This window comes from Rousettus aegyptiacus, unplaced genomic scaffold, assembly GCF_014176215.1.
Source record: "Rousettus aegyptiacus isolate mRouAeg1 unplaced genomic scaffold, mRouAeg1.p scaffold_m13_p_8, whole genome shotgun sequence".
Classification (NCBI taxonomy): domain Eukaryota; kingdom Metazoa; phylum Chordata; class Mammalia; order Chiroptera; family Pteropodidae; genus Rousettus; species Rousettus aegyptiacus.
This window is the reverse complement of record NW_023416311.1, coordinates 39,914,810-39,941,202: the sequence shown is the minus strand read 5'-3', so window position 1 is coordinate 39,941,202 and position 26,393 is coordinate 39,914,810. Positions and strand designations below refer to the sequence as shown.

Here is a 26,393-nt window from a genome sequence, read left to right as displayed (position 1 = left end):
AGGATTTGTAGCTCTTTAGGGATGTAGCTCTTTTGGAAGCAAAATATCACCTCATTTCTTTCCAGCACTTACATGTGGGGAGCTAATCCCAGAGCAGGGAGAGGAGGTGAGCACACAGGTCCTTTTCCCAGAGGCTTGGGGAATAGGTGAGCAAACATTAGGGAGCTGATGAGTGGTCTCTGACTATCTACTTAAGTAAATCCTGAGCTGTGTTTTCCAATGTAAAATTGTTTCAAATTAATGCAAGTTAGGAATTTTACAAACCATTATTATCATTAGAAGGAAGAGAGGGACTATATAAGTTGACTTCAGAAACCACTACTTCAGGGTGATGGCAAGTGAGAAACCACTTAGGTTCTTAGAAGATGTGTTTCCATAGCAATGAGCAAATCTTTATTTTTCATTTAATAGTCTAGTCACATAATGCCCAAATTTATTCAATTTTTGTCAACATATATTGAAGTATCATTTCATGGTGTGATATCTGGAGTTGGGTTTCCCATCCAGTCTTAGAAGGTGATACTACTTTGATTAACGCTCACACTTTGAGCTCCCCAGTTTCTCTGACTTCTTTGGTGTGCAAGGACCCATGCTGTGATAAGTGTGTTTAGTTTGTAGGGGAAGGGCTGGGAGCCCAGCAGGGGGCTGTGAACAGAAAGGCCAGGGAATGTTATGGCAACGCCCAGTCCAGCTGGCCATCCGGTAGCCTTGCTGTGAGTGATGGCCAGACAAGCCTTCTAAAGTGATAGCTATTTACAAGAAGAAGGTGAAATATTCCGCCATAACCAGGACAAACTACAGCACAATACCTAACAAAGGGTCGGGAGGCAGGGCACTTTACCTTGCATGGAATTTTTCAAGGGGCTCAATAGCTTTGCATAGCAACGGAAGGCTTATTGACTGGAGTTAAAGACTTCAGGAAGAGGGAAGCCATTCTCTGGGACAGCCTCAAACGAAGTCATTAACCCCCTGAGGGAAAGTGTGAAATTATCCTGTATTGGGGGTCGGATTAACTTGTGTGGCCCTATTGAGATCATTTCCCCTCTTGGCTGGTGGAGAACCAATCTCCTCCTTTTTTTCCCACACAGTTAGTGAGTTTGGAGCCCAGCATCACCAAAACAGTGATGTCCTTGCATTTTCTTCATTAGTAGACAGGGTTCTCATTCCCCTTTTTGCACTGTTGCATCGTTGGTTGCTGTGAGAACCACAGTCTCTCCATGCTTCTAGGACGTGCACGCTCACAAATCCTTTCACCTTCAGTTAAGATTTAGGAGGAAATGCTGGTCCCTCCATTCTCTCTGCTCTTCCTCTCCCTGGATGAAGGAGCAGAAGTCATATTTCTCTTCCTCTGGAGAGGAATTCTTGTATTTGGGAGGATTAGTTTTTATTTAATACAAAGAGATGAGGGTAGCCTTCCCTAAGTAACTTGTTCATAACCATATGGGCCGTTTTAACAGTGTAACTTTGGACAAGCCACTTAGCTTCTGAGTCACTTTCTATGGACTCAATAGAAAATAGAAAAGAAAGAAAATGAATTTCTAGGGGAAGGTGTCAGTGGGACAACCGAAAGCCTTTATTATCTGGTTGGCAGACCTCATTCCTTGGGTTAGGGTAAATATCCAGGATAAAGGAAAAAGCAAGGAGTTAGAAATTATATGGACATGGATGTAGATACTAGCTCGGGTGCTTTTTTTTTTTTTTTTTTTTTTAAACCTCTAGTGCTTTTTAAGCACTGCAATATCAGGCAATTAACTTATTCATCCTTTTTGAGTCCTAGCTTTTCTGCTTGTAAAATGGAGTGAATAATGCCCACCTAATAGAAAAAACTGGAAACAACCTAAGAACTACAAGTAGAGGTGCAGTTAAATAAATTGCAGTACATCTACTATATGGTATAGTATACAACTTCAAAAATAGAGACATGTGTGCTTATGTGGAAATATATCTAAAAAATGTTGAGTGAATAAAAACAAGATGTAGAACAATGTATATATTATAATTCCTTTTGTGTAAATAAGTAAAAAAAGTTACATAGGGTAATAGGCATCCTAGGATGTATATAACAAGAAGGGTGATAGAAATCCTAAGAAATAGTTAAATGTGAGTTTAGGGAAGGGGAATGGAAAGTTAAGTGTCAGAGAAGTAAGGCTTACACTGTTATTTATATTTTTTCTTTGTTGTTCAAGCTTTCTAGACAAGTCAATGTATTATTTAATTTTTAAACTTCAATAGGGTTTATTTGCATAGTAAGATTACGGATCTTTCTTCCTTTTCATGTTTTTCTGGATTAAAAATGAAAACCTTTGAAATTGGTGAGGGATTAAATTAACATGTGTCAAGTTCCTGGAGCTTAGATGGGGCTTGGTTAATGTTACTGCAAATAAAACAGAAGGAAGGATCTGAATTTTCTTATTTAGCTTTTTAAAATAGGTACTGTTGTTTTATATAATAACGATTACTATCTACTAGATACTATTTATTATTTTTATTACTATTTTTTAGAGAGTGTTTACTGTCTGTTTCTTTGTCAGTTTTGGTCCGTGGATGTGACTGTCCTGGAAATGATGAAAGATCACTGGATTGGTAGTAGGACCAGATTTGCCAAGAAGTGTCGTGATTTGTGGCAGCTGGTCATTTAATCGTCCTGAGCTTCATTTTCTTCAGCTGTTAGCCGGGAATCTAAATGATCTCTAAGGTCCCTCTAAACCTGAAATTTACATATCCATTTGCTGATGAAGTTGACTTAACTCAAAAGCAAGAGTGTTAAGCGGTAGACTCTCTGGAAGTTCAAAGGCAAGACAGAGAATAAATGTCACAAATTTGATGTTAGAAAACTGTTTCCTAAAACAAACCCAATCTGGTATAACCTATACAACCACTAACTCACTAACTCACTCTGCTTCTCAGCCAGGAATTGTAAGCTGTCTCTGCCAATTAACCCATAGATGCATTTCTTCCAATTAATCTATATTATAAAAGGCTGCAAAGTTGAGTTTTATATTTCCTTGAGTCGGATTTTGTTGGCAGTTTTTTTCTTTTTGATGATTTGTTTTAAATCTAAAAGGCATACATATTTATTTACTACATTTCCATTTGTTGGAGTACTGGGGGCAAAAAAATATTAATACTTTTCCTCCCACCTTGTAAGTTCTTCTAGTGGAGCTAATAATCAAATTAACCAAGAGATTAAGAAGAGGAAATTAAAAATTTAAATACATTCACATGAGGAATTTATATAAACATGAAAATTCCAAAGACAGTGAGCAACTTTGGAGATATATATATAACATTTTGGGCAAAGGAGAAAAGGAAGGAATGGAGTATTAGATTTTAGAAGTGAAAATGGACAATTTACAGGTGGTTAAGGAAGAGCAGAACACACAAAGCAGGCAAATTTTTGCTAGGCAACTCAGAAACAATGGGACATCATGAGAGGGGTGCTGGGGAGGTATCTAGTTAATCAGAGCCCTCCTGTTTATCATACTTAATTCAAATTAGGCTATTTAGGCTAAGGTGAACATCCTAAAATTGCCTTCCTGAAGTAGATTTTTCAGTCAGAATCTCTTGGGCAGGAAAATGGGGGAGGCTCAATGCTTCTTTCTGATTTTTTTTTTTTTTTAATTAGCAGCTTGAAATCATTATCACAAAAGGCAGCTTCAGGATGGCAAAATTTTGATCCCTTCAGAGTATATAAAGTCAGTTCTACTCAGAATGGGTCTGTACAACTGAGGCCTACTCTATTATATAGGAGGAGTCTGTAAATATCTTACCCATTTAAAATAAAATACGTGATACAGAGCACTGTGGAGCCCCCAACAAGAGCAGGGTACAGGACAACTGTCCTACTTGCCCCACCCAAGGGCATGGACGACCCCCATCCTTTTAGTAGTTGAGCAGTTAATCAACTGGCCCGTTTTTATCAAGCTCCTGATGTGTGTAGGGATTATTTCCTTCATTACAATCTTGATACTGTTCTGGCAGCCAGGTGAGCTTGTGAGTGCAGCTGCCGGAAGCTGGGAAAGACTTTGTTTCCCTCCCTGAGCCTGGCTTCTCTGGGATTAGAGACTTGCAATAGTAAGTAGGGGCCTGGAGGAATCTGTGCTCTTTTGCCATGGCCATTTCCCAGTGTGCCCGAGGACAAGTCCCCACATCCGCTGTGAGATTTCATTAGACACAGCAACGTGTGATTGGAGTCTCGCATCATGAGGATTGGCTCCTACACTGTCCTTTTATGTAGTTTTGACCCACCAGTGGAATGGAGCTGATCTGAGGCCAATAGACCAATGTGTTCTTAACACTAAGAAATAAACATGCTAACACTTAAAAAACATTAACAGGACCAACAAGCAAAATTAAAGCATCGTGAAAGGAAACAATCATGACATTGTTTTATAGCAAAAACAGTAATATAAACAAATCACTGACATGATTTTACATACTTGTAATCATGTTATGGCCAGATTCTGTATTTCTTTTTTTTCACATAATTTGACTTTGTGAATATTTTTCTGTTACTTTGTGGCCTTTGTAATTAGTTGCAGCATAATTTAAAGGAAAATAAATATAGTTGTCTTTAGGTCCCCTAAGAATTAGCCTTTGGGACATAGGGCGTGATAGTGAAAGGTAACTGGATCAGAAAAAATGTCTCTAATTTTCATCACAGGTCGCATTTTAGTTATAGGAGTTTGTCACTGCTTATGAGCAAGTTGTAGACTTGATTTTCTTTTTGCTTCAAGTATGTCCATGGGTTTCTTTGCTTCTCTGTCTGCAGTGTGTGCTCGAAGTGGGCAATTGCTTGTCTCCTTTGTCATCAGGGGACTCGTTCCTCATTTTATTAGGAAATAACATCCCACCACCTGTCTCACCAGGGGCGTCAGGTAGGGTTTCTCAACCTCCCAACCTCTCCCCACAAAGTCATTCTAAGAACTCCCATCAGAGAAAATGAGACTACTTATTTTTAATTTAAAGAGTTCTGATTAATATACGAAGGTCAGAAAATGTACCCAGAATCCAGGCAGATTAACAACTAGGTTCCTAAATGTAGGAAATTTCAATGGCGCTGTTCTTATTTCATCCTGAGCGGGTCGGGAAGGAGGGGAGTCACCGACTATGGAGGAGACACAGGGAAATCATTTTCGTGAGCAGAGCTCTGATTTTCTATGGTGGTTGATTGGCTTTAACAGTGTGAGGTCGCAGGCCCTTGGGGAAGAGATGCACATCTGGGTAGAAGCTGTGTTGTGAGGGCTGAACTCCCATAGCCAGCCTGGGCCCTGGTCCCTCCCCTCCAGGGACGTTCCCACCAGCTTGTCTGATTTCAGAGGCACTGCCTGCCTGAGCAAGAGTCCTCCTCAGTGCCCCATGGGCCCAGCAGCATGGTCTGTGTGGCACCCGTTAGCCACGCACAGCAAGGCTGTCTTGTCACTGCTTGGAGCCCACATGCTGCTGAGAGAGGGAGAATCAGAGCACGAAGCAGCCTGTGTGAAGCCTTGGACGGGTTAGGAGCGCAGATTGCTAATAGGGGCCCTGTGCAGCACCCAGAAAGAAGCAGCCCCTGGAATCCTAGACACAGAGCAAAGGAAAAACCCTTGTGAGACTAACCGCAGCTAATAAAACTGAAAGCCCCACGTGGCTAATAAACAGACCATTGTCAGACAGGGAAGAGAAGTAGGGATTGTTAAAAACATTGACAAAACTTTCAAGTTCAATGCCCCTGAATCACATCCAAATAGAGCAAATGGTAATGGCAGTGACAGGTCTAATTATGAGTTCACAATTTTGACTCAGCTAGGTGAGAAGGAGCAGGACTTTCTTGATTTTTCTTGGTTTGATAGTTCTCAGCTTATAAAACAAATTCTATTTTTTTTTTTTATAATTATGTTAAATTACTGTCTCCAAAGAAACATTTGGCATATGGGTTCCCTCTGATCTGTCTTCCCCTAACATGCATGTCTTTCATGTAGCCTGGAAGGGTCATCTGCAGTACAGCAGGGGTGGTGTGGCAGGAGTTGGCCAAGGCATGCCGTCAGCCGGTCTAAAGAGTATAATCCGACTATATCCTGTAAGTAGTTACTTTGATTATTTTATACCAATAATCATACTTGTCAGAAAATGGCGGGGGTGGCGGTGGGGGAGTGGGTGGATAAAAAAATCACTGTAGATCAAAACTTTTGCTGAAAGACGTTATGATTATGTTAATTATGTTACCGTAATTAAGAAGTTGGGGCCGATCACTCAAAACTCCCCATACATAAAAATCAGCAGCCATTTTAGTTGGAATGACCTGTTTTTAATTGATTTTCTTCCTCCTGACTCTTCCATCAGGACTCTGCCAAAGCCACCATCTCCTGACTTTGAAGCTCCCTTGAGAAATATAGAAAAAATAAAGGCTAAAAGTCAAAGGCTTTCAATTATGTATATTTGAGGCCAAATGTACAATGTCATTTTTTGAGTTTCTCAAAAAGTTCCTCTTAGTGAGCTCTTTGATCTGGGAAAGCAAAACCAGAAACTAAGACACCCCGTATTGGTCATGTTCTTAGGAAATCTTACTTACTATTTCATCTAGTCATAAATGCCTGCTTTTCTAATTTTTTCCTGAAGATCAAAGTTTAACATTTCTAATATGTACAAAATAGCAGATCAACTAACTCTCTTTTCTTTGAAATACTTCTATAATGGAATTTCCACGTAATGGCCAATGGCTGGTTATTTTGCACAAGGCCTTTGCTGAACCCCACAGCAAACTGTGGCTCAGTAATAGTTCTGTAAAGTACCATTCATGAGATCAGGATCTGTGTTCAGGAAACACAATATTGTATACAACCATCTTTCATTATATTTTTTATTATGCAAATAAAATACCAATAATTTGATATTAAATTGATTATTTGCCAAGTTCAGACACTCATGAAGAATGTTTGCAAATTTATGGAAGAAAACAAGGTCTCCCAGCTCATTTGTAAAGAATATTTTGAAAACATTCTATTAAGTACTCAAAACTCAAAAATAAAAAAAACCCCAAAAACCCAGAGGGGAGGCTTCTTGGCAATATCAATAAAACTTGCAAAATCTTAGTTTCTTCAGGGTTAGAATACAATGCAGCCTATTTAGTTTTGGTCCCGTTCATGGATCTACAAGTCAATGCTCATGTGTGTTTTTATGTCAGCATCATCTAATTTTGACAATGTAGGTGTCCTAGGTTCTGTGTAGAACAATACCTCACGTTTGGATAATGCTTTTTTATTTAGACACCTCCTCCACCACCCCTGTCCCCATTTACAATTATTTAAGCCTTACTCTAATTCTGTGAAGTAAGTACTATTGTGATTTCTATTTTATAAATGTAGATGTTGAGATTTACCGAGATTTTAGTAAGTTTAGTAAGTAGGCGAGCCAGGACAAGATCTTCTGATTTCTATATCATTCTACATACTGCATCTCTTCTCTTAATGTGTCCAGGCTTAATGTTCCAAGGAGTAGGGTGGGACAATGTCCATCTTATGCCCTTATGCTGACACTCTAGTCAAAATTCTTCATACTCTTTATTCTGGGAAATTTGCAAGTCCTGTATCACCAAAAAGGACATGTTGGCATTCAAATCCATTCAGCATTTTAGAGCACCACTGTGTACCTGACTCTATATTCTAGACATGAGATGCAGCAGCAAACAGGTCAGAAAAGGTCAGTCCCTCCTCTGGGTGGGGAAAATAGAAAATAGATATGTAAAAACAGCAATACTTTCTGATAGTTATATGTGTTGTGGAGAAAGTAGAGAAGGGAATATGTAAGAGAGTGGTGTGGAGGTGAGTTGGGGATCATGGTTTAGGTGATGTGGGAGGTAGTATTTTTAGTAGAGTGTTCATTGTCAGCCTGCCTAAGAACATTCGAATGCATATATTTTATAAGTTCTATGCATTTCCTGAGATCTTTCATAGGGAATGGTTTTCATTTTACAGATAAAAACAAAACAAAACAGAGAGAAGTCAAGGTACATGGTCAGGGTCACACAGATGATTTGTGTAAGGTTAGGGCCAGAACCTAGGTTTCCTGACTCCCACAATTGAGCTTCTTCCATCACACCACACAGCGTTTATCTGTAAGAGCAGCAGCATGGCCAGTCTTTCCTGACTTATGCCGGAGGCCATGGAAACCCACGCAGGGAGACAAATATCATATTCTTGATAACTCAGAGCCACATTCCCTGACAGCATGCTCACCGTGAGGGTGCTAGAATGCTGTAGCTTATCACAGGATTCCAGATTATTTGTTAGAAAAGAGGAATCAAACAGATTTTAGCCATTGCTGTAGAAACCATGCATGTGTGTAGCAACTGGGCATGGATTTTCCAGGACTCTGAGGACCTCTGTGCTATGGCAATTCTTTGTGGAGAATTATAGACAAAGGGTTTGGCAAGGCTGGTGGTTCTCAGGCCACATGTGCCATGGAAACCCAGCCAGGTCAGTTTAGACCAAAACAATCATTTGGTCCCATTCCCAGCAGTTCATCTCTCCATCTCCATGTCGGAGACCTGGAAACACACACGGGCCTCAAACAGAGCCATTCGGCCACACGTGCTAGAAAGTGCCATTCTCACAGCCTGTTGTTGGGGCTCATTTCATCATCTTTGGCTCTACCCTTGGAAAAAAACTTTCATATATTTGAAACAGTAAAACACTATTTTTTTTTTTACCATAGAAAGAATGCATGTTCATTGCAGACAACTTAGAAATCATTGATATATGCATTGAGTCATTCAAAAAGAAATTTATATCACTCTCTTTAATCTGATAACCTGACAATGATCATTAGTAAATGGAAAGTAAATCCCCAGTCTGTTTGTTTATGACTTCAAATACTTTTTAAAGATAAAAGAATTGGTTCATACCATAAATTGCTTTGTTACTGGCTATTTTTTTCTTAATACTATAATAATTATAATAATAATGTAATCTGAATTCTAATTGATGGCCTACTACATCCCGGCTATAAAAATTCTGTGAAATGGCTGCTACAATTCCTATCTTACAGCTGAAGGAACAAGGGTTCTGGGAGTGTTTGTTCTTCTCCATTGTCGCATTAGGTAACCTCATTCCTGGCCAGGTCTCACAGTTCATTCGTAAGCTCGAGCTCAAATTTTTATTATAAGCTCAGCCTTTTATCTTAGCTGTAGACTTTTATGTCCGATTGCCTACTCGACATCTCACTTTGGATCTCAAAGGTGCCTAGGATTCCACTCATCCCGAATTGTGCAGAGGTTCTCTGCATTGTGCGGCATACAGGCCTGCGCCTCTGCCGTCACAGTATTTGTCTGAGCTACCATCTTAGCTCGTCTCTAGTAGCACACTCTTGACCTTCTTGAATTTATTTTTACACAGCAGACAAAGGATCTCTTCAAAATGTAAATATGATTATGCTACTGCCGATTTCTAGCACTTGAGTGACTTTCTTCTGCTCTTCACATAAAGACCAGAGTCCTTAACATGGCCCACAAAGCCAGCATAATCTGTCTCCCTAGCCTCAGTTCACATTGTGTTCCCCATAGTCTACGCTCCAATCACACAGACATTCTTTTAGTTCATTTAACTAAACTGCAACAGGATTTTCACACTTGCTTTTCCTTCTGACTGAAATGCTCTTTTTACCACCCTTTGCCTGGATTATTCCTGGTTTCTCTTTGTATGTCAGACACATCATTATATCATTAGATATGGCTTCATTGATCCTCTGTGACCACAACAGTTTCCTATATTATTCACTCTCTTAGCACCATGCTTCTCTTTTTTGTAGCGTCATCACAGTTATAAACTTATGCCTATTTGAATGATTCTTCGATTAAATACTGTAATGCCTTTAGACTATATGCTTCCTGAGAGCAGAACAGTATCTGTTTGTGTCTATTATTATATCTTTATTGCCTAGAGCTCTGCATGGTACATATTAGTTAATAAAGATGTGTTGGATGAATGAGCTATGTTACTTGTTCAGATTTATGCAACTAAAATGGCTGAGCCAGAATGGAACCCCATGTTCTTCCAATTATGTGATAATATTAGGAAGGCGTAAAGCATTAAGCACATTTATATAAAATGTTTAATATTGTCCTCCAACATTTTAACTACTTCCAAAATCTCTGGACCTATCCCTGTATGCTCCAAGAACCCTACCTAAGGGAAGGATTCTCATTGCTGAAGGGAATCTAATAGTTATAATATTGTTTTGATTCATACATCTTGAACTAAATATATCTTTAGTTAATATCTAGGCCTTGTGTTAGACACTGGGGTGGAAAATAAAAAAGAAACATGGTTCCAGGACAAAATACAGAGGGGCATGAGGGAAGAAGCAAAACGACAGTGTCAACAAAGGCAAATTTCACAGTGTTGGTGGTGGTAGATAGAAAACAGAATATTTTAACTGGAAGATACTCCAGAGGGCATCTAATTCAGCCTCCTGATTGTATAGATTTCCATTATGTGGCCATGTTCACACATTTAGCTCTAGGACTAGAAGCTACGTACCTCCCAATTACTTTTATATTAGTCCATAAACAAATACTAATGGAATGTCCACTGTAAACTCCTACATATTATTATGGGTGATGTAGGAAAAGGAATTTAAGAGTTAGTGAATTAAGAATAATAATAGTAAATTATAATAGTAATAATGATATGTGCATTTTGTGTTTATACAATGTGTCAATGCTTGCACAGTATTTTTGCGTACTTCCTATATTATGCAAGTCTCAAAAAGCTACTGAGGTAGACTGGGACCAATTCTCATAAGCTATATAGAAGAGAAGATTGCATAACTTGTCCAAAGCCACAAGGCCACTAAAGGGCAGATCTTCACTTCAGATTCAAATTCCTAGACTCCAAGTTTGGTGATGTTTCCACAGCCTCTTGCCACTGTGTTAAGTATAAAAATTTATGTTGGAGTTCTCCAATATCTCTATGAAGTTTCCCACAGAGGTGGAGGCTTACCTTCCAAATTTAATAATATGTTAGGAATAATACAGAACCTGATCTCTCTTAGGCTCAGCCCTTTCCTCTCTCAATATAAGGCTGGAAGCCAGATCTCATGGAGCAGCGATTCTGTGCCAAGTTCAGCGGGGAGCATTGGATTAAGATTCTCATGTTGACAGCAGTTTTGTCTTGTGAAGATGCAACGAGTCTGCTTTATGCATTCTTTTCACACCTGGGAGCATTGGAATAGATTTCTATTTGCAAACATATGTACCTTGATACATACATCATAAAAAGCAGAAATGTGGTTTCTTTGAAAATAATTCACTGTTACCCTTCCATTTCAATCATTTGGTGAGTTTTGAATATATTTTTCTTTCCAGGGTCCATGAAAAAGTGTTTGTTTTCCTCTCTCTTTTAACCAGTTGGGTGCCAGCATTTTCTTCCCTTTTCTTGATCTGACGTAAGTTCAATGTTTTGCTTTTGTCTGCTATTCCAGCTGGTAACCTGCAGGTAGTTGGATGAAAGAAGCTTTCTCTCAACTCAGGCAATGCACCAAGTCCCACCCGAAAGACAGATACACACATACATACACAAACACTGTGGAGTACAATAGTTTGACGTACAGGATGCTCTGCGTAAAGAGGGCAGTTCATTTCCACCCACAGTCCTCTGTAGGCCAGTTCAGGGCAGTGAAATTGGCTGCTATCCATGCAAAAGGAAGGTCTGGGTCAAGAGGAAGGAATATCCCATCCTGAGGAAGAAAGATTAGGTTTGTTCTGTATGATTTCTTGGGAATAGCTTCCAAATTTACAATGCACTGTAGCTCTTAATTTAGCTCGCTATCAGTCTAAGATTACTAAACTGTATTTAGAATAAAGACACATTCATTATTGTTATTGAGCAATATAATTTTAGAACTATTACTAGACTAAAACTCAGGAATATGATAATATTTAACTAGAAATGTGACTAATAAAGATACCCATGTTTCCAGATTTAGGTATTAAAGACTGTGATTAAAAGTAAATAGTGAAACAGGGAAACTTTTTTTTTGAGTGTATAGTAAAGAATGAATTGCTTTTAGCAAGTATTGTTTGGTCGAATGAGCTACTCAAATGACAGATTGCCTTTTCAGATTTAGTCACATTTTGTTTAGATTAGAGACTGAATATACGGCTTTTTTTTTTTTTTTTTTTTTTTTAAATTTAGGTTGGGTGAAGACCAGGGTCATTCTTAGCTACCACAGGACATGCATGACTACTTTAGTATAAATCAATTAGGAACCATCTCAGACCCTGAAAATGTGGGGTCAGAGCCATAGGTGAAATATTGAGACTAGGTAGCCTTAGGTGACTCAAGCCTTCACTCAAATCTAGCATATAACATAGTTTGTTAACATGATGAATTTTCCTTCTCCTTTCTTATATGCATATCTCTTGTTTTTGTTGTTATTTTGTTTTCTTGCCTAATTGCTTCAGCTAAGACTTCCAAAACAATGATAATTAAGGATGATGATTATAATTATTTTTGTCTTCTTTTTGATGAAAAATCTTCTGGTTTGCTTTTAATCATAATGCTGGCTGAATGTTTTAAGTTTGTATTCTGTCTCTGTCACTGAAAGTTGCAGCACTAATTGGTAGTCTCTAAAGAAGAGACTTTTCGGGCAAAGCATTTTATTACCTCTTTGATGTAAGACCTGTATGGTTCTCAGTCATTGTAGCCTAACCATCATCAACGCCTAATTAGCCTTATCTAAGTCTCTAGGACCAGTTCCTAACTTGGGTCAGGATAAACTTTTGGATGTCTAGCCCAGTATGCTAAGATCCAGCATTAAGTTAAGTTGTCTTTAATGGTAGCCCATGACTAGACTAAGGCTCTTGCTCTGACATGTATATTTTTGTCTCGTTCCCAAGACTTGGCCTGCACTGTGTCCCAAGTTCTAGTAAGTGAATCTCTGTGCATGAGTTACAGTCTATATAAATTACCTATGACAGATACTGGTTAGTGTAGTGGATCTGCACCAGAGGGCCGGGGTTTAAATCCTGTCTCTTCTTCTTAGCTGCTTGATCTTAGGAAACGTATTTAATTTTTTGGTGTTTTTTAAATAGTCAAATTAGGATAATAGCACTAGTCTTACAAGATTGTTGTCAGTTTTAAATTAAATAATATAAAGACCTTAGACAGATACTTGGTACATAGTGTGGCACTCACTAAAGGTCTGTAGTTAAGATTGCTAGTGGAAAATGTAGTAGTACTAGTATCCATTTCAAATTGCACTTGCTTTCTTCTGTCGCACACCCCCTGCCCCCTCACAGGACTGGATGTCCACTACTTGATTGTCATCTTGGTGGTTGGAGATCTGTTAGCTGCCAATTGGCTTGCTTTGACATGACACCCCATCACAACATAACACGGGATAATAAGTATTCTAAAACTATCCTACTTCCTGACCTTGGGTTATAGTATTCAATTGTGGGTTGAAATTTTCTTCAAAGACTCACTTCAGAGTTTAATTCTACTGCCTACCTTCTATCCCATTGCTGTAAGTCTTCTCCCATCTAATGTTCATGGCCTTTTTTTTTTTTTTTTTTTCTCGATAGCATCTGACATACTCATATAACTTAGTGTTTTTCCAGAAGCAACACTGATTTGTGATTAGGGATATTGTTGCAGCTCTGCAAAATCACTTCTGTTTATCCTGAATCAGAGTTCACAACATAAAATCATGTTAATTAATCAATTTGCTGATGTAGCTCATATTTGTTTAACCTATTATTCAGGATTAACACTCTGCCCGGACATAGAAATAAATATTAAATAACGTAAGATGTGGACCCTGAACTGAAAGAACTCACAGTTTATTTGAATAAGGCGAAGACCCTGATTGTCCAAGGATAAGCTGTGGAAGTGAAGGTATGAATAGACAGTTTAGTAATAAATTGAGATCTGGGTTGAATCATGCAATTTTAAATAGATACAATGAGTTTTGAATTTTTTTTCTAGAGTCCATGAAAAAATATTTGCTCTCCCCTTCTTTTATACCTAGCTAGGTGCCAACATTTTCTTTCTCTTTCTGTTAATCTGAAGAAAGAGGAGCATGTTCCAGTTGGGGTACTGACATTGTTAGTAGATTTGAATTTGGTGATATTAATTACAGCTAACATAATGAATTCAATGAAGTTATTCAGCTCTTCTTGTACTATTTTCATTATTTTTCCTTATCTACATATTAACTGTACCATTATTTGCTTACTAGTTCTAAGTCCCTGTTCTTTTGTTTAAATAACTGTATTAACATTTCATTATCACTATCTTGAATAGAAAAGCAGTATATTTGCCATAAAAAGGTAACACAAAAATATACAGACTATTTAAATATTTTAAAAGTTAATCCAAAATTCACCTAAAATTATCTCAGTACCACCACTGGGGAACTCTGGCCTTGCCATTCTGATGTTCCTTGGGGAAGGCGCTTACTGAGGTTTCTGTTCAAATACTGCTTGATAATTCAGTGCCCTTGATTCTAGTCATCTGCCATCTCTCTGTTACTTACTTTATTTTCTTCATAACATATATTATTTTCTAAAATTGTATTCTTTGTTTCCTGCCTTATATCTGTTTTTTATGACTGAAATATAAACTGCAGAAGAGCAAGGACTTTGTCTTATTTACTCTTGTTCCCCAGGACTTGGTGTGTATTAGGCACCCATCTTCCTGATTTTCATGGCAATATGGTAAGAAACTGCTGATGCAAAAATATGGGCTTAGACAAAGTCACCTTGCCTGCCAGCTCAGAACTTCATGGCCTGATTTTACCTTTCCTGTGTCTTTGGTAGTCACTGTGACTTTGGACTTTGTTTACTCACCTGGGCTCATGAGACCTTTTTATTTCTCTGAATCTCTGTAGATCTTAAGAAATTTGGATTCCACTTTCTTGTATTCATTTACTTTTGAAAGTCAACCTACTACTGGCTCCAATTCCTTTTTTACCTATATTACTTAACAGAGCACTGACTGGATTTCTCTGTTCAAATGGATTTCTGGTTTGCCCATCATTATGCATCCAAGTGGCAAAAAAAGCCATTTAGCATTTGTCCAGCAAAGGGCAACTGAAACAGTTCTATCATCCTGGGTGGTATGCTCTAACATTTAAAAAATAAATAATAAGACAGTGGCAAGTATATTTATCCATCTGCGCCAAGGGTAGCTTTAGCTGAAGGCTTATATTTGTCCCTCCATTTTAGTTCTTGAAAGCTGTACTTTTTATTCTTAAGACAATAGATGTAAAATCATCAAGAATGATTTTAAATAGATTTAGATGAATTTTTATTATTATTTGTAAATGTTTTGCCTAATATTTATATACCAATCAGAATCATTTAAAAAGATAATGTGATCTATGAGATAGAGAAATGTTATTTAAAATAGTTCCATTTTTATTCTTCAAAGACTTGGTTTATTTTTTCCTGCCTAATTAGATAATGGTGAGTCAAGGAATGAAAGCACATACCTACTTCCTGTGACAAATCCAATGCCCGTTAAGGCTGGTTGATTAAAGAAGCCATACTTCTTGGTGATAAATGACTCCAAGTCTACGATAAGGCTCATGCACTTCCAATGAAATCTTTCATGTCATGGAAGAGGAAACAAGATTGCGAATTTGAGAGTGGGTGATAATGATTAGTACTGGATGCTATTTATAATCAGGGGCACAGGAAGTTAATTAGTTGTTTTTAATACTGTGACTGAACTGATCCCAATTGAAAGAGTGTGTATGAATTTGTAAATGAAAAATCTTTTTTAAAGGGCTAAAGAATTTTATGGTTTTGGTAAAGTTAGGAGGAAAGTATTATTAGTGGTAAAAAAAAGAAGACAATGGGCTATTTTGATTGTATAAAAAGATGATTGTTTTAAATTTATTTTATTTTAATAACATAAGTAACATACAGTATTTGAAGGAACTTGGGCAAGCATTTGTAGAAAATGAGACATTTCTAACTAGGTACTAATTATCAATGGTATAAAATAATGTTATATTCTCCAAACATACAAAGCATCTACTCTGTGAGAATGAGTATGAAATGTGATAGTAACTGACCTAAGCTACAAAGATACTCTTTAATGCACTGTGGGAATATTTTATTAGTGAATACTCATGTGGTCTGAAAGAGTTCATTGATGTAGTTTTATAAAGGGCCTAACTTGTTCCCAGAGAATCATTCACAAAACTGGCAGGATTTGGCTGATTATGGAAAAGAATAGCCCTCACGACAAAAGTGAAAATTCTAAGTGTTGCTGATAGGGAGGCCCAAGGTCAGGAAAGGACCCATCTAATTCTAAAGGCAAATATCAGGACAATAATCAGAGGGATCACCTAGATGGTGGCCTGGCATCAAAACAAAACGATTTGCATAGTGGCTCCTATGCTTATTTCCTTGAGTCTTAAAAATCAGCGGGTTTAAAATGTTTAAGTGTTTGACCAAGATGACAGAAAATTATAATTACGTATTTATCCACATCCTATGATGTGCCAGAGACTTTGCTACTTGTTTTACACGTGTTGTCTGACTTGATTCTTGCAGGAGCCCTTATGAGTTAACTTTATTACCCCCATTTTAAAAAGGACACTAAATCTGAGAGCGAAGTTCTAAGATTTGTCCATGGTAGCATAGCAGGGGAAGTGGCAGAGGCAGGGCTAAAGCCTGGGTGTGCTGAGTTCAGGGGTGGAGAGCTCAGTCCCACTCTATTCTCTCAGAATTCTGTATTTTTAAATAGTCATTGATCCAACTTACCTGCATGCTAATTCCTGAGAAAGTGAAAGACTAGTTTTAGAGGTTATACTAATTAAAGCATCAATTATCAATGTATTTGTTTCAAGAAAAATGAACATGCAGTGTAGATAGTGAAGTTGTTACTTCTAGCAAAATTTCTTCCAAAATACATTCCATAAAACATTGGTCCTGTGGGTATTTCAAAATTTTCTGGTATAAAGTAAGTTTGTGAAGAGTTGGGGTAAATATAAAACAGGTTTTTTAGCTGCAGGCCACCATAGAACCTTTTTGTTGATGTCCATTGTGATGGAGTGAAAAAAATGGTACGTAACTTTTCCCAAAGTTGCTTAACCACAGGACCCTCATTTGAGACGTGTCTAGAAGAAGCTAACAGGGCATATTAGTCAGGGGTCTCTAGAGAAACCAATAGGAGCTATATATGTATTAAAGAAACTGACTCAGATAGTTTTGGAGGCTGAGAAGTCACAATATCTACCATGTGTAAGTTGGAGAACCAGGAAAGCCAGCGTCCAATTCAGTTCAAGTCTGTAGACCTGAGAACCAAGGGCACCGATATTTGAGGACGGTGCAATTTTTCTTTCTTTGCTGACCTACATAGTAGACTGAGTGTGAAAAGAGTAGAAACAGAATCTTATTCAGTTTGTTTTTCTTGTACCTAGCACAGTGTCTGCCACATAGGAGATTTTCAAGATGACATTAAATATTGACTCCATATTCTCAGTTTTCTTTCATTTATATGGCTTTGTCATTCATTTCCATTTGAAAAATAAAAGGGCATCAAGACCACAACAGGAGAAAAAAGATCTCGAGTAAAAGGGACAGTTGGAAGTTGTCCCCTTTAGCTATAGCTGAATGCAGAGGCCTGAATGGATCATGAACACTCACTCTGTCAGGCTGCCTTAGTCACCTTAATGATCCACACAGCTAGTGGCATAATTGATTGGGCCACTGGGAACATTATTGATCATGGAGATGAACAAAATAATTGGAGCAGCCAAATTGTGTCTCAGTTCAGTAAACATGTGCCTATTTGACGAGTGCTCTTGTAATTTGGTGATTTTTCTTTATTTGTTACAGAATTCTAGTGTTGGAAAGGGCCTTAGAGATCATCTGGCATAATATTTTTATTTTATAAGATATTTTATAATTCGGAGAAGTTAAGTCTTGACTCAGGGCACGTGGCTGGCAGTAGAAACACTGGTCTCAAGGCTCCTAATACCTTAGTCTTTAACCAGCACTCCAGTGTGAATGAGAAATAAGCTTCTGTTTTGATTTGCCACTGAAATTTTTTTTCCTTTAACTGCAGTGTAACCTAGTCCAGCTCGTGTGACCCTGTGTATGAATAATTTTATCAATAATAGATTTCTGTGGACACGAAAGATCCTGTTGGAAGGAAGAGGTGGAAGTAGCACCTAACTCTTATCTGCATGGTCAGTTTTTGACCATCCACTTTTTCAGAGGGACTCCTAGTGTGTGTGTGTGTGTGTGGGGGGGGTGTTATTGTTTGTATTGTTTATTTAACTTTATAAATATTATACATCTTTCTGGAGATTTAGAGCCCTTTTTGGGAAATTTGTGGTTTGGAAATATTTTCTTGGTGAATAATTGTTGGAATCAAGAGAAATAATGTACAGTTAAAAATCTCAGCTATCATTTCTTAATTATGAGTAATGTGTTAGGGCAGAAAAAAATCAAAGAAGAGAGTATATTAAATCATTCAGCAACCTTTTATTTCTATTTCCTTTTTTTAATCATCGAGATTAATATATAAGAATTCCAAGCTATTGAAAGAAGTTAATAATAAGCTTAAACTTAAAAAGAATAAACTTTTTAATAAACTTAAACTTTGACCACACAGACTGAACAATATACACTGCTAGCTAGTAAGTTGACTCATCTTACCTACAACCTTAGGGATCTCACAGTTCTTAGGTATAGAGTAGACCTGAGTGCACAAAAGGGTGCAGAGAACTGACTTGTGTTACCAAAGTGGTTGAGACTGTGTCCCACCAGCTGAAGTTCTGTTCTAATGCAGATCCTGTTCTTAAGATGCAATGGAAATGATGCATGGATGACAGTGTTGGGACCAATACCCAAACATGCAGCTGGATACCTGTTCTACCAGATCAGGTCGACTGGAGACAGACACTTGAACAGGAGGTAGGATTGTATTTTTATTATGTTCTTAGGCTTCCCAGAAACAATGACATTTTCTGAAAAGCTTAGTAACACTTTCAGAAGTTCCAGTAATTATTTCAGACTCCGTAGACTCTGCTAACAATAACACAGACTTTGGAAACCTCCCAGAAGCCGTTTGGCAGAAAGAAACGTTCCATGCACCTTATGATTCACATCTGACTATTCACCTTCCCATATTCCACAGCCATTTCCCTACCCTCTGCTATACTCATTCTCTTCCCACAGCCTGGGTGGCCCTTATTTCTTTTTTCACCTCATCCTTCAAGGTTGAGTTTAAATGCACCTACTTCCTTGGTTAAGTCCTTCTAAAAATGTTAAAATCCACATTTACCTTATAGCTTAGAAATTCACTCCTTGTTATTTACCTAATGGAAATTAACACATAATCCACAAAAAAAACTTGAATGATAATGTGTGCTATAGCTCTTTTTATAATAGCCGGAAAATGCAGACAACCCAAATGTTCATCAACAGAGCCTATATAAACAGATTATGGTATATTTATTCAATGGAATACTACTCAGAAATAAAAAGGAAGGAACTAGTATTTTTTTTTAAATTAGTTTCAAGTATACAGTACATTAGGTAGATTTTATATAGTTTATAAAACGATCCCCCTAATTGCTCTTTCTCTCCTCTAGTTTTCCTCTTAGCCAATATATTAATGCTAACTCCATTCTCTATGCTGTGCTCCCCATCCCTGTGACCATCTGTCAACTACTAATTTGTACTTCTTTAAACCTTCACCCCATTCTCCCAGCCCACCAACCCCCCATTCCCTCCATCCATCACCAAATTGTCCTCTATATTTTTGAGTCAGTTTTTGATTGTATTTTTTTTTTTTTGTTCCTTAGATTCTATGTAAAAGTGAAATCATATAGTATATATCTTTCCCTGTCTGACTTATTTCACTCAGCATTATAGCCTCTAGGTCTATCCATGTCATTACAAATAGTAGGATTTCATTTTTTTGATAGTTGAGTAATATTCTATTGTATATATGAACCATAATTTCTTTATCCAATCATCTGTTGATGGACATTTAGTTTGCTTCCATATCTTGTAAATTGTGCTGCCATGAATATTGGGGTGCATAGATCTTTATGAATTATTATTTTGGTTTTCTTTAAATAAATACCCAGAGGTGTTCTTGCCGGGTCAAAAAGTATATCCATTTTTAATTTTTTGAGAAATCTCCATACTGTTTTCCATGGTGGCTGTACCAGTTTGCGATCCCACCAACAATTTATGAGGGTTCCCTTTTCTCTGCATCCTCACCAGGATTTGTTGTTTTGATTTATCGATAATAGTCATTCTGACAAGTGTGAGGTGATATCTCATTGTGGTTTTATTTTGCATTTCTCTAATGATTAGCGACCTTGAGCAATTTTTCATGTCTCTTGGGCATCTGCATTTCCTCTTTGGAAAATAATCTGTTCAGGTCTTCTGCTCATTTTTTAATTGGATTGTTTGTTTTTTGTCATTGAGTTGTATGAGTTCTTTATATATTCTGGATATTAACCTCTTATCAGATGTATCATTAGTGAATATCTTCTCCCAATCAGTTGGTTGTCTTTTTGTTTTCTTTGCTGTACAAAAACTTTTTAGTTTGATGTAGTCCTATTTGTTTATTTTTTTCTTTTGTTTCCCTTGCCCAGGGAGATATATCTGAAAAGAAATTACTGTTAGTAATATCAGAGAGTTTACTGCTTATTTTTTTTTTTCTAGAGGTTTTATGGTTTCGGGCCTTATATTTAAGTCTTTAATCCATTTTGAGTCTATTCTTGTATACAGTATATGAAGGTGGTCCAGTTTCTTTTTGTTTGTCGTGTTTTTAGGGAGGGATGCGGGAGGGGGAGGGAGGGAGGGAGGGAGGGAGGGAGGGGAGGGAGGGGGGGAGGGAGGGAGGGAGGGAGGGAGGGGAGGGGGGGGAGGGGGGAGGGAGGGAGGGCGGGAGGGGGGAGGGAGGGAGGGAGGGAGGGGGGAGGGAGAGGGGGGGAAGAAGGAAGGAGAAGCACGCACAGAAGAACACGAAGAATAAAGAAAGAAAAGAACGAGAAACTTCCCTCCCTCCCTCCCTCCCTACCCCCTTCCTTCCTTCCTTCCTTCCTTCCTTCCTTCCTTCCTTCCTTCCTTCCTTCCTTTTGCATCTATCTATCCAATTTTCCCAACGCCATTTATTGAAGAGACTGTCTTTACCCCATTGTATATTCTTGCCTTTGTCATATATTAAGTGAGCGTATAGGCGTGGATTTATTTCTGGGCTCTCTATTCTATTCTGTTTTTATGCCAGTACCATGCTGTTTTGATTACTGTAGCCTTGTAATATAGTTTGATATCAGGTAATGTGATACTGCAACTACTGTTTTTATAACATATGGATACATTGTGCTGGTGAAATATGCCTGAAACAATAGTGCACACAGACTATTTCCATTATATAAACTTTAATAACACAGGCAATACTAATCTATGGTGAAAGAAATCAGAATGATGATTGTCTTTGGCCAAGAAAATAGTGGAGCTTGACTGGAAAGGGCTGGAGGAAATTGGAGTGATGGAAATGTTCTGGGTCTTGACAGGAGTGTGGGCCATACAAATGTCCGCGTTCATGAAAACAGCAAATTGTAATGATTAAAATCCATGCATTTCACTTTATGTAAAATACAAAAAAGAGCACATTATATTTTCTATTTTTTAGCTTTGATCATTGCCTGTCACTTTAGGCTTTATGCTTTTCCAATCACCATTCTATAAACTCACATTAAGAATGACAATATAGTATCAATTAATTACACTTTAATGTTTATTTAAATCAATGGTTTACATCTCCCAGTTTTCAAGTCTAGTAGTGGATGTGAAGTGTTTTGAGTTCAAAGTATTTCAGACATTAGGCAGAAGACAAGAAAGATATTTTGGAGTATTGCAAGGCTCTTTATGGTGCATCTGACATCATGGTCAGGTTCCTTATTCATCTGTGAAGGTTATTGCTGATACCTGTATAGTTGTTTTTTTTTTTTTTTTTTAAGTTTTCCATTCATCTTTCTTTTCATTTCCTCTCACCCCTACATGCAGAATTGTGTCGATGTGTTTAATTAACACACATAATCTTCCTTTAAAATCTACTCTTAGAAATTTCTGCTGAATTTCTTTCTCTTATGGAACTTCCAGACTATTTTATTATTTCCCTTGACATGTCTCCCCCACTGAGCTTGGAGCACTCTTAAATGTGGCAAGTAGCATTATATCATTTTTCCTCAGTATAGGATCTGAAAATAATATAAGCATTCAATAATGTTCATTGAATAAATTAATACATGTCACTATTTTTTTCTTGTATGGCTGGCGCAGTGAAAAAGAGCTACATTCAGAAGCAAGAACTTTTGGATGGGTTGTGTTTTGAAGTTATATTATCTGTTCTCATTCCTACCCTTGCCTTCCCATGTAACTATTTTATGACCACATCAGTATAGTGTAAGTGTTCTTATTAACTTTATACTAGAGGAGTCTTTGAAAAAAAAATGACATTTTAAAATGAAAGTAATTTGAATCACAAAAAAAAGGGATTACTTTTCAAACAAGATTACTGAGTTTTATACCTTGGCCTTTTACTTTATTGAAGACAATGTTTTTTTGTTTTTTTTTGTTTTTTTTTTTCCACGAGGCTTCTCAAAACACAGTATGTTCAGATTGAATTGGGCTTAAAATGTAATATTTAAAACAGCAACGTGTCTGACAGATCCCAGAAATGAAATATGTCCATTTCTTTTAGCAAGGAGCAGAAGGCAATATAAAGCAGCTGCAAGAATTAATTCACTGAGATAGTTGACATTTTCGAGCTGACTGCCTCTTAGAGAAAATGATGTCATCCTCCGGCAGCCTAATGACAGTCATCAGCCTGAGAGGACACATGCTAATAAGGTTCATTGCTCACCTAGTTTTCTTTTCTGTTTAGCCAGAGTGTCCTTGGATGCCCATAATTTGGCGTTGTGTTCCTAGCATAATTTCTAAGAGGGACTGAAGTATGAAACTTAGGGAATGATGTTTTTTCTTGCCTGAAAATTGAATTAATAGGTTTCTACTTTCTTCTTGTGACTCAAAGTCCTATTTCCAGTTTGCTCATAAATAACCAAATTGTGGCTGACTTTTCTTTCTAAGGTGTTGAGACTAGTGTTTAAATTGTGAAAGACCACTGCTTCAAGATATTGAGGCAGCTCTAACAATAAAGAGCGAGAGATGGGATAAAAATCTAAAACCTCATTCTTATTCATAAAGAAAGAACATCGAATCTGAAACTTTTAGAATACTGATGATAGGTAGTCTGGATTTGGCTTTACTCCCAGACAAAATTATGGTTTTCAAAGAAGTTTTAAGTTGAATTTTCATGGACCAGATATGAAGAAGGGAACAAGTAATACCAGCTCAAGAGAATGAGCAACTGCAGTACACCCATACTTCCCTGACAAGGGCTTTTGACTCTCCTATCAGAACCTGTATTGAACAAAAAGCCTGTTAAATTTCCTAGGGATTTCTATCTTTGTCTCTTTCCTGGCCCACAGCACCAGCATGGAATCTTCTGAGCTGTTATGCACTGGGGACACCCAGATGTATGCACTAGAACCTGCACTTCTCCCTTTCCTAGGAAGGCCCACCGAAAATAGTTTCATTGAGAACTGTCCTGAGCAGATAAAATATATCGACTAGGGACCAAATAAAAGAAATGAGCCATGAGTTTTGGAGGAAATCAATGAGTTGCAAGTTTAGGAGCTCTATAGTTCAGAGTGGAATTTATTGCCAAGGAAGGTTCACCTTGCCCTACCTTTGGCCTCCTACTTTTTACTGGAGACGAACTTCTGGAGAAAGGATCTTATATTACACCTAGATGAATGTTTGAGAGTTATACATCTGGACCCTGACAGGAGAAAAACTATCTCCTTAGCAATTATAGTGCTCCAGACCATTCCGAATGGCTTCCTACACTGGAGGGCAGGTCAGTCACTTGCTGAACCAGTGACCAATGGCATTTTGTTGATAGTGTAATGACAAAGCAGGTCTTGACTGAATCTGTGGAAGCATAGATTTAATAAATCTAATAAATTAGATAATTATAACCTTTAGATAATATGCCTTACATCAATTTGATTGACACTCATTAAGCACTTTATGGAAAGCCTCTTCTAGGCTGTGGAGGAGGGACAAGATAAAGAAGATAGTGCTCTTGCCGTCAGTGCAGTCCAAATGGTGTATTAGCATATGTACATAAATAACTTACAGATCACATTTTTTAAGCCCTCACATCAATCCTGTGAGTTGGATATTATCAATTATACACCTTTGCCTCAGTGCAGACTTTTTTTTTTGTCTGCACTTCAGTTTGTTTTCTGTAAAATGGGTACGTTATATTAATAATGATAACAATAGCTAACATTTACTGAGTATGTACTATTTTCCAAGTGCTTTGGAAAAATTGGCTAATTTAATCCACAGGGCAATCCTATAAATTCTAGCTACTTTTAACAGAAATGCAGTGGGGCTAAGTAACTTGCCTGAGGTCAGAGCTGGGACTCAAATCTTCTAGCTCCAAATCGAGTGCTCTTCCCAAGATACCATGTAGCTTTCCCTCTGAATGGTCAGCAGCATGTCAGATAGAGAAAGGACATATGGAGTCCATGGGAGGAGATATTACTTCTGGCCGCAGAATTCTGGAAGCTCTCTGCTAGACTTGGAGTGTTGGCTGTACACCAGGAAGCTCATCTCATGTTCGACCATGGACAGAGAAAGCAGCCCAGAGAGCTTCCTTTGTACACAACGTTCTGGCCCCTCATGGCCATCAGCTTTTTCTTTTTTCTTAATACCAATACTTATTCTTGACAACTTTACAAGTAGGAAATCCTATTGACCAAATTGTTGATGTAGTTTTTGTCTAAGGCAGGGCTGATCTTACCAGGAGAAGGAGTCTCACAGCTCCATTTGGGGCAGAATTAGGTGCAACGGTTACTCACTGGGAGAGGCAGATTGGTTTTGCATGGGGGTCAGAAACATGGGTTATGGTCTTGACTTTCTTGTTACTACTTTAATGTCTTTGGATGAGGATTCTGCTTACTCTAGGTTCATTTCCTCATCTATAAAACAGTATCTTCTGAACTTCAAACCATTGTCAGTAGTCTCCAGTGAGACAAGAAATGTGAGAGTGCTTTGTGGACAACTACACAAATGTAAAGTATTATTATCATTCAGTATTTTCTCTTAGGAAAAATTGATTTAAAAATATCCCCTAGATTTTTTTTTTTAGATATTGTGGGAGATTCTTTCTCCAGGGGAAAAGAAGACCCTGAAACGCCCATTGAAAATCAGAATTTTCACAGCAAATAAAATATCCATGTGTTATGTAATATGTAATTCTTAATCTTAAAAAAAAATCACTTAAGAAACTTTGAAGAACCAGATCTGACTGTTCGATATCTGACCTTAATTTTTTAAACTAGGGATCAAAACACTTAGAAAGGACACTGTAGGTAGAATGAGTACAGAGCAGGGGTGGTAGAATTCCCATCCTTATACGTCAGGATATTAATGTTGGAAAGAGAATCACAGCTTATATGACTCTGGGACACAAAAAATAAGAGGAAGGAGGTGACTTGAATTTCCATGTTGACAGGTAAAAGAGACATTTTATGACCCAAATGATAAGGCAGAGTGTTCAAACTATTCTAGTCAAGTTGCCCACACAGTGCAGCACCAAAGAAACACTTCTGAAGGCTCCTGTTAAGTAATGTTCCTGGTCATTGCCAACAACGTAAATCCCACAGCAGGGCAGAAACAGTCACCGCTTCATTAACATTCCCCCTTGGTCTCAGTTTGCATCTCTCTATCCATTTTCTAGCTTTGAATGGAAGTTTCCTGGGAAACCTTTTCTATGAATGGAATGTATGAGGTTTGTCCCATGGGAGAGAAAAAAAAAACACCACAACAAACCACAACAAACTTTTTCTCCTGAAATATTGCCATCAGGAGCAGATAGCACCTATCTTTTTTCAAGAATAGGTTGGGGATTGTGATGTGCTGGTATTCAGTAATACTAAGAATGTTCATCCCTTAATTTAACAGCAGAGCTTCCTTTCTTACTGATTGAAAACATTAAAAGGGGTTTAAAATTACTTAGGTAAAAAGAACTATGGTGGAGCCTTCTCAGTCACAGATAAGCATCAGCTCTTTCTGATCTACCTTATTGTCAGCTAAGTAATGGCTCAGTTAGTGCATTGTTCTTGTCGTGCCAACCAGAAGGAACAGCAAACCTTATCCACAGGCTCCTGTTACCATCAAACACCCCTTCCATTAGGAGTGGGCCCAGGGGACACAATCAGTGCATTCACCAATTAAAAGAAGGAACAGTCAACATTTATTTGAGTTATTGATATACCCTATCCCAGTAAACCTTGGG

The 26,393-nt window shown here is 37.8% G+C and overlaps 1 long non-coding RNA gene across 5 annotated transcripts in view; it reads left to right on the top strand.

The window, feature by feature from the left end:
- Nucleotides 1–26,393, top strand: part of LOC107498156 — a 207,878-nt gene that overhangs the window by 160,822 nt on the left and 20,663 nt on the right. For 4 of the 5 annotated variants that reach the window (XR_001593960.2, XR_001593956.2, XR_001593958.2 and 1 more), the window contains 3 exons: nt 5,961–6,058; nt 13,742–13,874; nt 18,789–18,913. This is a non-coding gene — a long non-coding RNA (uncharacterized LOC107498156). The remainder of the gene's footprint in view (nt 1–5,960; nt 6,059–13,741; nt 13,875–18,788; nt 18,914–26,393) is intronic. The other variant, XR_001593959.2, reaches the window with a different exon arrangement.